Source organism: Octopus sinensis, linkage group LG6 (genome assembly GCF_006345805.1).
Source record: "Octopus sinensis linkage group LG6, ASM634580v1, whole genome shotgun sequence".
Lineage (NCBI taxonomy): Eukaryota > Metazoa > Mollusca > Cephalopoda > Octopoda > Octopodidae > Octopus > Octopus sinensis.
This window is the reverse complement of record NC_043002.1, coordinates 111009772-111031844: the sequence shown is the minus strand read 5'-3', so window position 1 is coordinate 111031844 and position 22073 is coordinate 111009772. Positions and strand designations below refer to the sequence as shown.

Genomic DNA, 22073 nt, shown 5'->3' with positions numbered 1-22073 from the left:
CGTAATATATATATTATATATATTATACGTCATATACATATACATATATACGTCATATATATATATACATATATACGTCCATTATATATATATATACATATATACGTCGTATACATACATACGTCGTATATATATATATTATATATATATATAAATACATACATACGTCATATATATATACATACCTCATATATATATATATACATACTAAAGTCATATATATATATATATTATATAATATATATACATACTTAAGTCATATATATATATACATACTTAGTCATATATTATATATACATACTTCAGTCATATATATATATATACAAATACACGTCACATACATATATATATATTATATATATACAAATATCGTCACATATATATATATAAAAATACACTTCACATTTATAGATATACACGTCACATATATATATATATATATATATATATATATATATAATATATACATACACGTCGTATATACATATACACTTCGTATATATAATATATATACATATACACTTTATATATATATATATATACATATACACGTCGTATATATATATATATATATACATGTCGTATATATATATACATATACACGTATAAATATATACATATACACGTATAAATATATACATATACACGTCGTATATGTATATATATACATACATATACACGTCGTATATATATATATATACATATACACGTATATATATATATATATACATATACACGTCGTATATATATATATATACATATAAACGTTGTAATATATATATATATATATACACGTCGTATATGTATACATGTACACGTCGTATATATATATATGTACATATACACGTCATATATATATATATATATAATACATACATATACACTTCGTATATAATATATACATACATATACACTTCGTATATATATATATATACATACATATACACTTCGTATATATATATATATACATACATATACACATCGTATAAATATATATACACATATACGTCTTATATATATACACATATACGTCGTATATATATACACAAAGACGTCGTATATATATACACACATACACGTCTTATATATATATATACACGTACACATCGTATATATATATACACGTATATATATATATACATGTATATATATATACACACATACACGTCGTATATATATATACACATACACATCGTATATATATATATATACACACATACACGTCGTATATATATATACACACATACACGTCGTATATGTATATACATATACGCGTCATATATATATATATATACATATACACGTCATATATATATATATATACATATACACGTCATATATATATACATATACATGTCATATATATATATATACATATACACGTTATATATATATATATTATATTAAATTAGAGACAAAACCACTATTAGGGAAATCAAACAATGAAAAAGCTTATGCCAATACATGGCCTAGACCAATCTTTAGGCCATGTCTAATTTAATAGCATAATTTATATTAGATAATTATTCCCATTCATAATTATGTTTATAGTACTTATAGTATTTATTTAATACTATATTACTAAGAATTGAACATTTCTATAAGTATTTTACATAAGATTTTGAAAGTCTGTTTCAGTTAGTTTATTTGTATTTTGAAATTAGCTATTTCATCTTTAAATGTGAAAAATTAAATTTATTAGGTTTTCATTATATACAATTATTTATAGAGATTGTTTTAGATCTTGATTATAATATTTATTTATATATATTTTCATTGATAATTTATATATATTAGTCATCTTAAATATTTATGTAATTAAATATAGACTAATATTGATATTAGAATATGGGTTTATACCTTATAAATTGAAGTTAATATTTAACATTATAGTTGATTTCGATATAATCATATTTAATAATAGAGTTTGTTATATGTAAAATTATTATATTATATATATTATTTATATCTTAAAAATATTGATTATATTTTAGATATTTAAACCGCCTGATGAATAACGGCGACTCAAAAATTTGAAGACAGCAGGCATGAAACGATCGTAGTGTGATATTAATTATATTTTTTAATAATTTTGTTACATATTTAAATAATAAAAATTAATCATATGTATTGGCTTAAGTTTTTCATTGTTTGATTTGCCTAATAGTGGTTTTGTCTCTAATTTAATATAATAAAATATTTTACTAAAAAATTGGATTCAATCCTAAATCTGAGTTTTCCCTGTAAGTTTGGATTTATTCCCTAATATTTATTATTATATATATACATATATATGTCACATATATTTACATATATATACGTCACATATATATACATATATATACGTCACATATATATACATATATATACATATATATACGTCATATATATATACATCACATATATACATATATATACATATATATATACATATATATATACATATATATATACACATATATATACACATATATATACACATATATATACACATATATATACACATATATATACACATATATATATACACATATATATATACACATATATATACACATATATATATACACATATATATATACACATATATATATACACTATATATACACATATATCACATATATATATACGTCATATATATACATATATATATACGTCATATATATACATATATGTCATATATATACATATATATGTCATATATAGATATATATGTCATATATAGATATATATATATACATATACGTCGTATATATATATACATATATACGTCGTATATATATATACATATATACGTCGTATATATATATACATATATACGTCGTATATATTATATATACATATATACGTCGTATATATATAAACCTATATACGTCGTATATATATATACATCTATACGTCGTATATATATTTACATAGTATATATATAAACATATATACATTGTATATATATATAAACATATATACGTCGTATATATACATACATATATACATTGTATATATACATACACATATACGTCGTATATATATATACATATATACATCGTATACATACATATATATATATACGTCGTATATATACATATATACGTCGTATATATATATATATACATATATACGTCATATATATATATTTACATATATACGTCATATATATATATTTACATATATACGTCATATATATCTATATATATATATATATATACACATATACATCATATATATATAAACATATACATCGTATATATATAAACATATATACGTCGTATATATACATACATATATACATCGTATATATACATACACATATACGTCGTATACATACATACATATACGTTGTATATATATATACATATATACGTCGTATATATACATATATATATACGTCGTATATATATATATATATACGTCGTATATATACATACATATATACGTCGTATATATATACATATATACGTCATATATATAAACATATACGTCATATATACATATATACGTCATATATATAAACATATACGTCATATATACATATATACGTCATATTTATACATCATATATATATACATACGTCATATTTATACATCATATACATATACATATATACGTCATATTTATACATCATATACATATACATATATACGTCATATTTATACATCATATATATACATATATACGTCATATATATACATATATATGTCATATATATATACATATATATGTCATATATATATACATATATATGTCATATATATATACATATATACATCATATATATACATATATACATTAAATATATATATATACATACATACATCATATATATATACTTATATACATCATATATATACATATATACATTAAATATATATATATACATACATACATCATATATATACATATATACATTAAATATATATATATACGTTATATATATATATACATACGTCATATATATATACATACATACGTTATATATATATACATACGTCATATATATATATACAAATACACGTCATATATATATATATATATACAAATACACGTCATATATATATATATATACAAATACACGTCATATATATATATATATATATATAATATATATACAAACACACGTCACATATATATATATATATAAAACACGTCTATATATATATATATACATATACACATCGTATATATATATATATATATATATATATATATATACATACAAACACGTCACATATTATATATATACATACACGTCACATATATATATATACATACACGTCGTATATACATATACATGTCGTATATATATATACATATACACATCGTATATATATATATACATATACACTTTGTATTTGTATATATATATATATACATATACACTTTGTATACATATATATATATACACTTTGTATATATATATACACATACACGTCGTATATATACACACATACACGTCGTATATATATATATATATACCACACATTCACATCGTATATATTTACACACATACACGTCGTATATATATATATACACACATACAGGTCGTATATATATATACACACATACACGTATATATATATACACACATATACGTCGTATATATATGTATATATATACACACATTCACGTCGTATATATATATATACACATTCACATCGTATATATTTACACACATACACGTCGTATATATATATATACACACATACAGGTCGTATATATATATACACACACATACACGTCGTATATATGAATATACACACATACACGTCGTATATATATAAATACATACACGTCGTATATTAATATATACATATACACGTCGTATATTAATATATACATATACACTTCATATATATATACATATACACGTCATATATATATATATACATATACACGTCATATATATATATATACATATACACGTCTATATATATATACATATACACGTCATATATATATATATACATATACACATCATCATCATCATCATCGCTTAGCGTCCGCTTTCCATGCTAGCATGGGTTGGACGGGTCAACTGGGGTCTGTGAAGCTGGAAGGCTTCGTCAGGCCCAGTGAGATCTGGCAGTGTTTCTACGGCTGGATGCCCTTCCTAACGCCATATATATATACATATACACGTCATATATATATATACATATACACGTCATATATATACATATATACGTGATATATATATACATATATACGTGATATATATATACATATATATACGTGATATATATATACATATATATATATATACGTCATATATATATATATATACGTCATATATATATATACGTCATATATATATATATATACGTCATATATATATATACATATATAACGTCATATATATATACATATATATACGTCATATATATATATACATATATATACGTCATATATATATATACATATATATACGTCATATATATATATACATATATATACGTCATATATATATATACATATATATACGTCATATATATATACATATATATACGTCATATATATATATATACATATATATACGTCATATATATATATACATATATATACGTCATATATATATATACATATATATACATATATATACGTCATATATATATACATATATATACGTCATATATATATATACATATATATACGTCATATATATATATACATATATATACGTCATATATATATATACATATATATACGTCATATATATACATATATACGTCATATATATATACATATATACGTCATATATATATACATATATATATACGTCATATATATATACATATATATATACGTCATATATATATACATATATATACGTCATATATATACGTCATATATATATACATATATATACGTCATATATATATACATATATATACGTCATATATATATACATATATATATGTCGTATATACATACATATATATATGTCGTATATACATACATATATATATGTCGTATATACATACATATATATATGTCGTATATATATACATATATATATGTCGTATATATATACATATATATATGTCGTATATATATACATATATATATGTCGTATATATATACATATATATATGCCGTATATATATATACATATATATATGTTGTATATATATATACATATATATATGTCATATATATATATACATATATATGTCGTATATATATATACATATATATATGTCATATATATATATACATATATATATGTCATATATATATACATATGTCATATATATACATGCCATATATATATGCCATATATATATGCCATATATATACGTCATATATATATATATATATATACACACCATATATATGTATATATATACGTCATATATATATATACACGCGCCATATGTATATGTATATATATATATACGTCATATATATATATACGCGGTATATATATATAAACGCGGTACATATATATAAACGCGGTATATATATATATATACGCGGCATATATATATACATTCGTCATATATATATATATACATCGTCATATATATATATATACATTCGTCATATATATATATATACATTTGTCATATATATATATATATACATTCGTCATATATATATATATATATACATTCGTCATATATATATATATATACATTCGTCATATATATATATATATACATTCGTCATATATATATATATATATACATTCGTCATATATATATATATATATATACATTCGTCATATATATAATATATATATATATGCCATATATATATATATGCCATATATATATATATACGTCATATATATATATGCCATATATATACGTCACATATATATATATATACGTCACATATATATATGCCATATATATACGTCACATATATATATATATACGTCACATATATATATATACGTCATATATATACGTCATATATATATATATATATATATATACGTCATATGTATATATATATATACATCATATGTATATGTATATACATCATATATATATATATACGTCATATATATATATAATATATATATATACGTCATATATATATATATACGTCATATGTATATATATATATACATCATATGTATATGTATATACATCATATATATATATATACGTGATATATATATATATATACGTCATAATATATATATATATACGTCATATATATATATATATACGTCATATATATATATATACGTCATATATATATATATACGTCATATATATATATATACGTCATATATATATATACGTCATATATATACATATATACGTCATATATATACATATATACGTCATATATATATATATACATATATACGTCATATATATATATATACGTCATATATATATATATATACGTCATATATATATATATATATATATACGTCATATATATATATATATATACGTCATATATATATATATACGTCATATATATATATATATACGTCATATATATATATATATATACGTCATATATATATATATACGTCATATATCATCATCATCATCATCATCATCATCGTTTAACGTCCGCTTTCCGCGCTAGCACGGGTTGGACGGTTTGACCGGGTCTGGGAAGCCAGGGGCCGCACCAGGCTCCAGTCTGAACCTGGCAGAGTTTCTACGGCTGGATGCCCTTCCTAACGCCAACCACTCCGTGATGGATTGGGTGCTTTTTACGTGCCACCTGCACAGGGGCCGGAGGGTCCGGCATCGTCACGATCGGTTCGAGCATTTTAACGTGTCAGCGGCGCGGGGGCAAAGAGGTCCGGGGTACTTTGGGATCCGGGTACTTTGGGGATCCGGGTACTTAGAATGGGTAGGGGGTATGTGGAATTGCTGCAGAAAGCAGCCCGGGTCTTTGTAGTCACAGCATTTATCGTCACTGAGTAACGTAATTAGGTAGAGGAAAGAAATACAGATATTCTAGAGTTGAGTTGGGGAGGGGGGGTCATGCACCATATATATATATACGTCATATATATATATATATATATATACATATGCACCATATATATATACGTCATATATATATATATACATACATATGCACCATATATATATATATGTCATATATATATACATACGTCATATATATATATATATATATATATACATATATATATATACGTCATATATATATACGTCATATATATATATATACGTCATATATATATATATATACGTCATATATATATATACGTCATATATATATACGTCATATATATATATATACGTATATATATATATACATATGCACCATATATATATATATATATACGTCATATATATATATATATACGTCATATATATATATATAGTATATATACACATACATATGCACCATATATATATACGTCATATATATATATATATATATATACATACACATATATGTGTTTGTGTGTGTGCATGTATATATGCAAGATAATAATTTCAGTACTAATAACGAAAGTATTAAACTGAAATTATTATCTCACATTACAATAGAGATGTTATTGTATCACTTTTAACACGTAATATTAAAATAGTGTACAAGAGAAGAGACTTTTCCAGGCTTGCATTATCTAAGAAGTCAAAATTTTTTGGGACCTATCTCATTGCATGGACCCTAGGTTATGTTTAAAATTTGAATGAAATCAGTTCTGTTTTTTGATGCATACATACAGACCTTTTCTCAAATTTACATATACATATACACACACACACACACATATTTACACACACACACACATATATATACACACACACACACAAACACACTATACACAAACACATATATACACAAACACACACACATATATATACACACACACGCACACATATACTTACACAAACATATCCACAAACAGACACACACATATACAGACACACACACACATACACATATGCTTACACAAACATATCCACAAACACACACACAATATATATATATATATATATATGTATGTGTGTGCACACAAAGTATTCATATTACACACCTGAAATTTATTTTGCATTCTCATACTCTCTTCTTATCACAATTCTTAGTCACAAAGCCGATCTAGTTGCCTAACAGTTTGAAACCCAGTAGACTGAGTTTCTGTTTAGCTATGAACACGCTAACAAAAAAATAAAATAAAATAAAACTCATAGGAACTCTTCAGATGTTCCAAAGATTAGAACCACCATCAGTCTGTTTTCAGATTCCAAAAGTAATAAACTCATGTCAATACAGAATATGAGAACATCAATTACACAGAGCTAAAAATAGCATCACCATTACTTTGGGAGGGTCAACTCTGAAAGAAGGTTTGTTGAAGTAATTCTTTATTAAGAAGAATCAACAGGAAGTAGACAGAATCCTTACAAAAAGTTTAAGAGCTATCCTTAAAACAGTAACTCATTATAAAGCAACACTTAGTAAAATATAACTTGCTGAGAGGTAACACTAGTTATGTTAGCTTAAGGTCACAATTTCAATAATAAAAACTCAAAGCAATACAAAATGAAATGGCAACAATAAACATCCATAATGTTTCACCCCTATCAGATTCTAGTTTTTATTACTCAACTAGCAGTATCACCCGGCGTTGCTCGGTTTGTAAGGGAAATAACTGTATAAGCATTTTTAGATATGTAAAGTATAATAGCCATCTCAATATGGCTAACCACAAAGGGAGGTGTTAATGTAGCTTTTTACGTTCTGAGATTTAATAATACATTTTTAGAGAGTTACTTCCCTTATATAATAGCAAAAAAAATGCATTAAAAATGGGAAAAAATGATGGTAAATTTTTGTTAAAATCGTAGACTCATTGTAGACGCGCACTAATACCCAGAAGGGTTCGATATGAATCACGACTATAAGATACCCGCTTTTGGTTACACTGCACCGCAAAATGTGGGAGTAGTTAGGAATCTAAATCGTAGGAGACAGACACACAACTTCACTTTTATATATAAAGATTACCTGTGCTCCATTCTTTAAAAATATTCATTCCAAGTAATTGTGAAAATGAGAAAAAAAAGTGTTGGGAACTGACAAATACTGCTTGTATCAATTTAAGATTTCTCTCTTAAAAAGAAATAATAAGATTCTATTTAAAGTAAAATAGGACTGCATATAAGTTTTAGTTTTTAAAAATGAGTTTAAGAAAATTATATAATTAACTGGGAAAAAAAATGAAATGGAAATATCCAAAGTTTAATAAAATTCCAAAACTAATGACCATGAAGTATTTTTGAAATACATAGCAATCATTTTGGGAAGACATTTTTATATCTTTGTTTGAGAATTGCTTTTTCTCATCTTTACCGTTAAGCCAATGACATTTTTAACTCTAAAGGAAACCCACCATTTTCACATTTTTCACATCTACATAGCTTAAATTTTATCTCTCAAAACCGGTGCCTTACCTCATTTAAACACCATTAACCTGTTAAATTCACATCATACACAGTTCACTTCTACTTCTTAGTCTTTGCAGACCAAACTACAACAGATCAAACAAAAGCTAAGCAACTGCCCATCTCAGCCACCACCACTTCATCTATTTATATATTTTTCGCCAAAGCTTAAGCAACTTGAGTCAATTTTACCCTACCAGCTGAAAGATTTACAGATAGTATCCTACTACCTCTGTTGCCAGTTTTCCCTCGCAAAGACATTCAACTTTCATTCATAGTCGATTAAACCAAACTGTAAATAGGCAACATGGAGAAGTAGCTGCCACTAAACCCACCACACAGCAGACACACAATACAGCTTGTAATATAAACACTGAATTAGAACCTTGTAGATAAAAGTGGCAATACAAGAGCATCCTTCCCAATTGCTTAACCCTTTAGTGTTTAAACCGGCCATACCAGGCCAAAATTGTCTTCCTGTTTTATTCTCAAACCAGCCAGCTCTGACCTCTCACACCTACCCTACAAAGTCATTCTAAAAATAAACAGGGACATCATCAATATCCCAGAGTTACAAGATGCTGTACAACTAATTTAAAACAATGTAATTAAACAGGCTTTACATTTGACAGAGTAATCTGAATGCTAAAGGGTTAAACTCCTGAAACTTGGGTTCAAGCTATATTACAGCTAATTTAGGGGGCAGGATACTTCTTAAAAACAGGCAACATACTAAAGAATTGCTAGTGAAAGATCCTGCTCAAAATAAGATTCAATCAAAAGCACCCTTCAACATTTTAGGCATGACTCTTCTACCACCATACTATCACTGCAGTAATATGTTGATGAAATCAGAGAAGAGTGAACAAATTTCTTCACAAAAAAAGTGCTGCATCATTTGTCCTATAACCTAGGACTAAAGCTTCAGCTTTTGACATTTTTCATCCAATCCTTATCATTTATTCAGTCTCTCTATAATAAACCCTGCTCAAAGAAATAATTATAGGGATCCATTGTAATGACAGCAACTGAAATTCAACTCAACACTTTACATAACGACAGTACAGAAATTATAACGATCTTTATAGCAAATGCAACAATGGTTTAGATATTTTGCCCTTTTATCCCTTTGGAAACAATAAGATAATTACCAGTAATTAGTTGGAGTTAACTAATTACAAATACCTCTTTCCTATAAAATGTAGCGTCATACTTCATTAAAAGAAATATTCTTTTTTTTTAATTCGTATTTGATAAGATCCTTACTGATACTACATATACTCTTTTACTCGTTTCAGTCATTTGACTGCGGCCATGCTGGAGCACCGCCTTTAGTCGATCAAATCGACCCCGGGATTTATTCTTTGTAAGCCCAGTACTTATTCTATCGGTCTCTTTTGCCGAACCGCTAAGTTACGGGGACGTAAACACACCAGCATCGGTTGTCAAGCAATGCTAGGGGGACAAACACACACACACACATATATATATATACATATATACGACAGGCTTCTTTCAGTTTCCGTCTACCAAATCCACTCACAAGGCATTGGTCGGCCCGGGGCTATAGCAGAAGACACTTGCCCAAGATGCCACGCAGTGGGACTGAACCCAGAACCATGTCGTTGGTTAGCAAGCTACTTACCACACAGCCACTCCTGCGCCCATCTATCCATATGCATACGGATAGATAGAATTTCAGTTAGGAATAGCAATATTAATAACCTGTAGTTATAACTCAATATACCTATGCTTTAGAATAAAGTATTAGATGAGTACAGCGCATAATTTGAAATTAAGGGAATGACAAAGGAGCACTGATCACATAACTCTTATCGCTTTATCCTTCCTTAGACACGGTGAGTGTACAAATGAAAGAAAGTGGCATTCAACACATTTGGTACAAGTTATATAAATATTTTAACTGTTGGCTCTTCTCTAGACATCTGATGAGATGAATTCACCCTAAAAGTCATATGGCGCTGAGTAAAACTGTCACGAAATATATTACACATACATTTTATATACATATGCAGGAGTATGTGTACATACCACACACACATTTATATACACACTAGCAGTATCGCCCGGCGTTGCTCGGGTTTGTAAGGGAAATAACTATATAAGCATTTTTAGAGTTATAGCCAAAAAATAGCAAAAAAAATGCATTAAAAATGGGGGAAAAATTATGGTAAATTTTTGTTTAAATCGTTGACTCATCGTAGACATTTTTAGAGAGTTACTTCCCTTATATAATAGCGAAAAAATGGATTAAAATGGGAAAAAATGATGGTAAATTCTTTTTTAAATCATAGACTCATGCTAATACCCAGAAGGGCTCGATATGAATCACGACTATAAGATACCCGGTTTTGGTTAAACTGCAACGCAAAATGTGGGAGTAGCTAGGAATCTAAATCATAGGAGACAGACAGCACAGAACCTTACTTTTATATACATATATGATTTTTCTACTTTTATCTTTTAATGCCTTCAGTTATTAGATTTTATCCATACTAGGGCCCCATCTCAAGTGTTTTAGTCCATAATATGTCAACCTCAGTACCTAGGTACATATTTTGTTGCTCTTATAAAGAACAAAAGACAAAGTGAACCTGAGCACAAAGGAGCAAACCAAATACCAAAAAGTAACTTCTCCTTGACATGCTGATTCAGCTATTTTTAACGAGCATACACACAACTTCCAGCTTACCAAATTTCACTTACAAGGCTTTGAATAAGTTAAGGATATTACAGAAGACACATTCCAAAAACAGCCATGCAATGGCAATTGAACCCAAAATTATGGGGTAACAAACCAAACTTCTTAACCACACAGCTACATCTACACACATACATATGCATTCACACAATAAAATTGATTACTATCAAAATAATTCAGAACAAATTGTATTCTGAGAAATTTTTGCATTTGGTGGAAAGCAGAAGTATTAAGGAGAAACTTGCACAGAAAACAATAAAAAGGCCTCATACAAATAAATATTTTCGAAGACGGAGATTATCAATTGGTTAATGTCTTGAAATTAAAAAGAATCAATTTCTTTTTCATTCTCATTTAATCTTCTGCATAAGTTTTCTTTTTTTTTTTTTTTAATTGAAAATTCTAATAGGTTTGAAGAAATAAATTGGAAGTGATATATTATATTAACTTTGTTTTTTAATTTTTATAACAACGCAGTTTTAAATTTTTAAAACTGAAGGGAACATTTTGTGATAAAAACTATTAACCAAAAATTCATATTGATCAGAGAAATGATTCATGAAATCTTCAAAGAGTAAAAGCCTTTAATGAAGAAACATCTAATAATTTCTTATTCTTCGCATGAAAAGTAATGCTTCTCAGAAACATATGCCCATCCACTGAAACACATACAATAGACAGACACACCAAGAAAAGCCCTTTGTACAGTCATTCTACATGATAGAAATTGCAGCCAAATCTCACTCAAAATTACGTCATACCAGTAAGGAAATGTGAGGTAGATAGCACAGGAATACACTAAGCCTGACAGAATGATAGAAAGGTCATAGCATTCATGATCACATCTGATCAGGAATGACCTGGGGATAAACAATTCATTTTTTAATATCTTTTCAGTCAGGAGGGAAGGTAGTGCCCATGACCCATTTTCCAGGGCTTCTGAGACAGGTGGAAGGGAGGGAGAGAGGAAGATATAAAGAATCTTCAAACCAGAGACCCGACTTGAAAACCAGTAACAAAGATGCAAGTTACCAATTGGTGTAAAATTGGGTGATAGATTAAATCTACCACCCATTTAAGTTCATGGAAGGATTTGAATTCAGAAGATAAAAAGAAAAACCCAAAAGATCTATCTCAAGGTACACGTTCATTTAGTTCCACCAATCCACCACTCTGGACTGGTACTTTTTATCAACCTTGAAAAAGCTGAAAAACTTGGGAATTGAACTCAGAGCAAAGAGTCAGAACAAATGCTGTAAAAGCAGTCAGTCCAATGCATTACACAGAATATTTTTACAGCTGTTTTTGTTACAACAAATACTGTAATTTATCTATGTATAAATGGGTAAACATTTATGCCAGACGTACTCCAAAAGTAAAGATCAAAGTTTTCAGTGTGAATATGTAATTAATATTTATACAATTTCAGTTAGCTAGAACTGAACAATATTTTTAATTATTAGACTATTGTTGCTAGTTCAATAACAATTTATTCCCATAAACATTAAATTTTGTATTTACCGTATTTGTCAAAAATTAGGTTAAAAAATACATGGATAGTATTATAATCCCTTACAAAATCTTTTTCCCAAATTTTAAGCCCAAAAAATTAGGGGGTTCCTTATACATGTTAAAATACAGTAATTTAAAATATGTTATCATCAGCATTTAACATCCATCTTCCATGCTGGCATGGGTTGGATGGTTTGATAGGAGCAGGCAAGCCAGTGTACCATTGATTATGATAATTTATCGTAAACTATGTATGTTTTGAATATTTATGTGTGTTTTGCTTTAAGTAATCAATATAGCAAAATCAATCCAGAGCAAGTTTTAACATGGGATTGCATGCAATCCTATTAAAAAACAAACCACTACAGTTCTAGAATACAGGTATCTCATTATGCATTGGGTAGTCCAATGAAAATCAAATGCCTCAATTCACCTGTCTTTTGGAGATAGATACTAGAGCAGAGAGAAATACTTGCTTTAGACTAGTATCCTAACTAGGCTGACACTTTGAAACCAAATCTAAAAATATCTTTAAGTGTCTCAGAAGAAGAGGACCAACAAAAATATCAACCGAGAAAGGTGCAACACCCAGTTCTAAGTATATGCTTGCTACGTAGAAATATTAACCTTTCACCAGGAAATCTATTCAATACAATGGATGAGTGTACAGAAAATCAGTTTGCACTCAGATAATTACATACATTGGAACAGATTTATACGGGGATTTCCTTTCTCTTATCAACTACAGGAGGGTACTTATATTTGATCTATGCAAATTGTCTGCATTATGAACTCATGGCAGTTTAGAAGATTGATATATTAACCCCTTAGTCACAAAAGCTCTGTTTCAAAGTATTATTTATACTAAATAGTTATAACCCTTTGTATTATAGGCACAAAGCAGGGAACTAGGCAATTACACCGAACCCAGTACTTACATTATTGACCCAAAAAGGACAAAAGGCAAAGTTGATGATGGCAGAATTTGAATTCAGAACATAAAGAAATGCTGCTAAGCATTTTGCCTGGCATGCTAACAGTTCTGACAGCTTGACACCTTAAATAATAATAATTCTCTCTACTATAGGCACAAGGCCTGACATTTTAGGTCAATTACATCAATCCCAGTACTCAAACTGGTACTTAATTTATCAACCCCAAAAGGATCAGTCGACCTCAGCGGAATTTGCTCAAAACACAAAGACAGGCAAAATACCGCTAAGCATACCTGCCCAGCATGCTAACAATTCTGCCAGCTCACCACCTTCATAATAATAATAAACTATTCCACAAAATCAATTTTAGAAACCAACACTGGAATTATAATCTAAAAATTAAATAGTAATTGAAATGAAGATGCCATAACACAATTTCCTAATAAAATAGTGCAAAATACATCAACACAAGATCATTGTAACATTTTTTTCAAAAAGCCCTGTTTTGCAAGCAACTACTGTGTAGATCATTAAACATTTAATCCTGTCACTTAACTAGATATACACATCTCTCATATTTAAATCATTAAGACAGGTGGAGCTGATGGGATGGATAATATAACACCCTTTACTACCTCAAATAAACAGATAATAAAAAGACTCAAAAAGGAATATTAAATAGAGAAACATATGCTAATTGCTTTCTACCCTCCACCCTTCTCATAATTATCCTAATAACTCAGCATTTCTATTTTAAATTTATCATGAAGCAGTTCTGATTTCTCTCTCAGTCTTTCTGCCTATCCCTCTTTGCAAATTAAATTTGAAACAGGATATTCTGTAATTTAAAACTGAACCACTGTTAATAACTATTTCCAATAATTACTACAACAAGCATACAAGTAATTAATAATGTATATTTATAATTGAAGGAAATCAATTTACTTGAAATCCCAAAATATCCTTGCATAGGAATTTTCAATATTCTCCCATCATGTTACATGAGACCGAATAGAACCAAAATAAGCATATTCCTAAATACGCAACTACTCATGAAATAGTGAAACAGAAAAATTAATACAAATATATAGACCTCTGGCCACTTATATAACAATTTCTTACATCCAGTAAAAGAAGGGAAAGGGAATAGACAATTTAAATCAACCCTAATGGTTGGTACTTGTTTTATCAACCCATAAAGTAACATAGCTAAATTACTATAAAGATTTGGTCTGAGACTAATATCTTAACTACTGCACTGCCTCATGATATAATAATAATTTTTTTTACTTAGCCACAAAACTCATTTTCCTAAGTGAGGCATGTCTAGCTGATTGACTATTCTAGCAGTTTGATTATATCGATTCTAGAGCGGAAAGTTAGGGTGAGACAGTTAACTCTTCTCAAAAAAATCTTCAAATTCTATTCAAATTAAAGCAAAAACTTTTACGTTAAAACCTAAACAAAAACTAATATTGTCAAAAATCGGACACCAGTTGACCCCTAAGTCTTCATCTTTGGTATGGTGACACTGATGATGATCATAAATTTTTAGGTAAAAGAATATATAACAAGATAGGTGGTATTTTATATTCAAAAGAAACAGGACAAGTAGTCCGGCACTCTACTACTAAATCACTTTCCTAACATCGACAATAAAAATGATTTTAAATACGCATAAATCCTTTATGACAGAATAATAGGTAATTATTAAATTAAATAAAGTGGCTAAGCTTGGATAAGATTTGTTCAGAAAAGGCTCCTAAAGATTAACAATTAATCCGCTACTGTTCAACAGCAACATCAAGTTTAAAATATACACTTTGCACTGACCACATAAATATATTTGGAATGAATGGAATAATAATGGTTATCACCTCATGTGCTCCTAGTTGGAAGCTGAGTCAATAGTTGGGACGGCAACGTTAGGAAATAACGTCGAGAGATGTCACAAGAATGTGGGCAGGATTTGTAATCCTCATAATTATGAATGAAGTGAAAACATAGTGGTGACAATGTTTCTGAAAAGAATTCATCCAGAAATATTGAATGCCTGCATCTAGTTACACACACACACACTGTGTGTGTGTGTGCATTTACACACATACGCGTGTGTGTTATTTAAATTGTAATCAGAAAAGAACTACATGTGATTTATATGAAAGGGAAATTTGTTACTATGACAACCTAATTGATTCTGGCATGAATTTCTACACTATTGATAGCACAAAATTAGATGCCTCGCAACGAAAGAGCAACAGCCTTTAGACAAACTGGAAATTATATAATCCAAATGAAATGGCGTAGTTGATGCCAAAATGGTTTTAAGTTGTTGACAGCAGCAAAAATAAACCAGGTTGACACGAAACATCAAGGCACATTCATCACAAACGTTCAAGCTAATCCGCTTCAGAAGAGACATGTCTTTATTAGTGTTTCAACCATAGAAACCTTTTGACGTAAGTTCGTTTCAGACATCACGGCCAAGACCATACTGAAGCACCGCCTTCATATATACACACATATACACACACACACATTTTCACCTGAGATTAGCATTCTACAAGTGTCGTCTTAATCATGGCTTCGCTCTTGTTTAAACATTTCCACTTGATGTATCCGATTTTAAACAGCTAATAACTGCAGTACATCAGCTGATAAATTTTCGCCTCAAGATTATTTTCAAAGTATATTACTTTGTGATCAACTATAAAGCATTTTCTTTCGTTTTCTCAATTCCGTCTCGGATGACGGATCTAAAATATGTAATATTTTGACTGAGAATGATGATGTAATTATTAAAAGAACACACACAAAGTGATGGGGATTTAGGAAATGACGCAGTCAGCAACGAAAAGATCGCCCAGCAACAACTATGCAGTTGAAGGAAAAAGCTTAATGCCTCACTTTCAGACATAGCAGTTCAAGAATGGCTTCACGATCCCAAAATACAATAAACTAAATCAAGTGGCAATGTTGAGGAAAAAGAGACACTGAGAACGTTAACATGAAAAGCAAGATGACATAAATTGAATAAAACATGCATGTGTTCGATTTAAAACTAATGTCCCATGTATTTCAGGCAGGTAAAACAAGTTTCAATTTAATGTGACATTTAGGAAAAGACAAAACGGGTCCCAGTTATAGAGAGATAAGAAATTGATAATGAAATTATTAACAAGAAAAGAAAAGCAACATATATTCGTTAATATAACGTATTATTTGTGGAGTATTGCATTGAAAATGAAAATATATGATGACAAGGGTGGCTGACACCTGTTTAAAATATATAAGACATCAATTAAATGGTAGCATCAGCTATGCAGAATATAAGGCAATCTGTTAGCAGAGCAATTACTAGTGGAAGAGATGTAGCTTCAGTTAGGTTTTTTTTTTTTCTTTCTTTTCTTTTTGACAACCCAAAGTGAAAAGAATCAACAATTCTACATCGATTTATTTTACTGTTTCCAATGGAAACAAAATACAATAAGCTATAACTGATGTAACAAATTATCTCGACCGAACACAACTAAAATGTCAGCAACCCGTGCGTCATTCGTTCATTTATATATATTATAACAGATGTATGTGTGTAAGAAGAACTCACTGATTACCTGAGCACTGAATCCAAGACAAATGATGAGGTCAATGGGAAATGACAAATGTCTATAGGACATTTTAAGATAACAGGCACCCTTAAGAAATAATCGTTCTGTGTCAGTTATATATAAAGAATGTATTTCATACTGTCATAATAATAGCTAAAATATTCGAATAACCTTCCCATGTTTTCTTAATGTTAATGGATAATAAAAATAAAAAAAAAAACGAGAACAGTGATGTAAGTTTTATCATGACGCATATTTGAAAAAGCAATGGAAAATACTCCAGTTCGGTGTGAAGAGCAGAGAAAAAAAAAACAAAGAAAACTAATTTCTAAAAAGACATTATTGTAACATACATGCCTGTTGCCAACAAACAATAGATGCGGAGAAAAAAAGGAGAAATTATGAGACGATTTGTGACAAAAAGCAAGGAAGCAATGTCATGGGAGAATTAAAAGGCTTTATACCTCCATACCGCAACCTTAAAGTCAGGCCATATCACATCGTGTATAGCTAATGTGGTCCTTTACAGTTAAGCAAAGACATTTTTCTAGACCGACAGTGACATGACAACAGGACAGGCTAAGTTAATTATTCCCGTTGAATGGAATTTAAAAGGAACAGAGATGAGAAATAACACTTAGTTGTAGTATCATCGACAAGCAGAAAATATTACATTTGGGTTTGAAATAAACAAATAAATTAATGTGGTTTAGAAAGAAGCTTTTGAAAGAAAGAGGAGGAATCAAAACGTTTGTAGATGATCGCGTAGTGGTATTTAATTATTTCATTCATTTTGACCCAATAAAGATATTCAGATGTCGAAGATAAATAAATACAAAAGGCTAAATGTTTTTTTGCGGGTAAAACAGAAAGAATTTCGAGTGCTGGTTAAAAATCTTTTTTCTTCTCTAGATGTTGTTAGATCAGATGAAACATGGGCAACGGTCGTTTTTTTAAGACAAATTTTAACAGAAAGAATTAAAGAAACCAAAACTATTCACTTAAACGAATTATACACTTGTCAATGGTAAAGATCTTTTTTTTATTATTATTATATGAAACATTTTATGTTAGTAATCGAAAAATAAGGGTTGAGTTCTGGCGGGTAGAAGACATTCAATATAAAACATTATATATATATATATATATATTAATTGCAGCAATTAATTTTACTCAGCTCAGTGGGCACTTGCCTAGGACATTATATAGATCTCTGTATATTTGTATTATATATCATTTATATGTATATATTAGAGTATGTGGTCGGTGCGTGTGTGTATATATATATTAGAGTATGTGGTCGGTGCGTGTGTATATATATATATATTAGAGTATGTGGTCGGTGCGTGTGTGTATATATATATTAGAGTATGTGGTCGGTGCGTGTGTATATATATATATATATTAGAGTATGTGGTCGGTGCGTGTGTGTATGTATATATATATATTAGAGTATGTGGTCGGTGCGTGTGTGTATGTATATATATATATATATATATATATATACACACGCGCACCGACCACATACTCTTAATATATACATATAAATAATATATAATACAAATATATAACAGAGATCTATATAATGTCCTAGCCAGGTGCCCGCTGAGCAGAGTCAAATTAATTGCTGCAATTAAGACGGACACCCGATACATTGAACAAGAGAAAGACTTGAGGTAGCGATTTTCACTTACTGTGCAAGCTCTCCATAGGATACACGAATCAACACGATCGCATACTACACTTACTTCTATCACACTCACATCGTCGACATAACGCCGAGCCGACCTTACAGCATGCCTTCTTACTAAACAACGCTACTAAGTTTCTCTTCGTTGTTCTTTTCAATTCAATTCACTCTCCTCTCTGCTTGATGCTTACTCGCTATCCCGCTCTGCCCTTTCGCTCTCTCTCTCTGCACTCTCTGTACCTCTCTATCTCCCTCTCTGCACTCTCTACAACTCCATCTCTCTCTCTCTCTCTCTCCCTCTCTGCACCTCTCTACGACTCCATCTCTCTCCCTCTCTGCACTCTTTGTACCTCTCTACAAAAACCATCTCTCCCTCTCTGCACTCTTTGTGCCTCTCTACAACTCCATCTCTCCCTCTCTGCACTCTTTGTACCTCTCTACAACTCCATCTCTCTCTCTGCACTCTTTGTACCTCTCTACAACTCCATCTCTCTCTCTCTCTCTCTCCCTCTCTACACTCTCTGTACCTCTCTACAACTCCATCTCTCTCTCTCTCTCTCTGCACTCTCTACAACTCCATCTCTCTCTCTCCCTCTCTACAAATCCATCTCTCTCTATCTCCCTCTCTGCACCTCTCTACAACTCCATCTCTCTCTCTCTTTCTCTCCCTCTCTCCACTCTTTATACCTCTCTACAACTCCCTCTCTCTCATACATGTGTTAAATTGACAGCAGAACTAGTTTTATAAATATGAAAATGCTGCACAGAAATTACACAACAGAAATTATTTAATGATTCTGTTAATTAGAATATGAGGCATTAGTAAATACGATGCCAACTTTCAAGGAATAAAAGTAACACTTGAGCCACTTACCGTTTTAGAAGCACAATAACGCCATGTTGGATGTTTAACGACTTCCATATATGGCATGCCGGAGCTAGCACCCGTGCAGAGCAGTTTCGTACTTTTTTTTTCTCTCCTTCTTCGTTTACATTCTTCTTCACTGTTGCTACTGTGAAGAAGGAAAATAATTATACTCGCTTATTTATTATTAACTATGGAAGACAACCACATCACAAAATTTGTTAGCCGCCATCTGGTTTTTTTTTTTATCGAATATATTTTGGGGGAGGCAAGAAACAAAACTTGGAAAAATATTTACTGCTTTGTTATTTCAAAACAACCTTTTATCAATGTTAAAGGATATTTTA

General features: G+C 28.9%; 1 protein-coding gene across 30 annotated transcripts in view; it reads right to left on the bottom strand.

The window, feature by feature from the left end:
* Positions 1-21850, bottom strand: part of LOC115213534 (rho GTPase-activating protein 5) — a 337859-nt gene extending 316009 nt beyond the window's left edge. For 19 of the 30 annotated variants that reach the window (XM_036504249.1, XM_036504247.1, XM_036504257.1 and 16 more), the window contains exon 1: positions 20866-21087. The gene's annotated coding sequence lies outside the window, so the exon portion shown is untranslated. Of the gene's footprint in view, positions 1-20865; positions 21096-21735 lie in introns of those variants that run through there. The other 11 variants (XM_036504239.1, XM_036504245.1, XM_036504238.1 and 8 more) reach the window with 3 other exon arrangements.
* Positions 21851-22073: the final 223 nt, after the last annotated feature.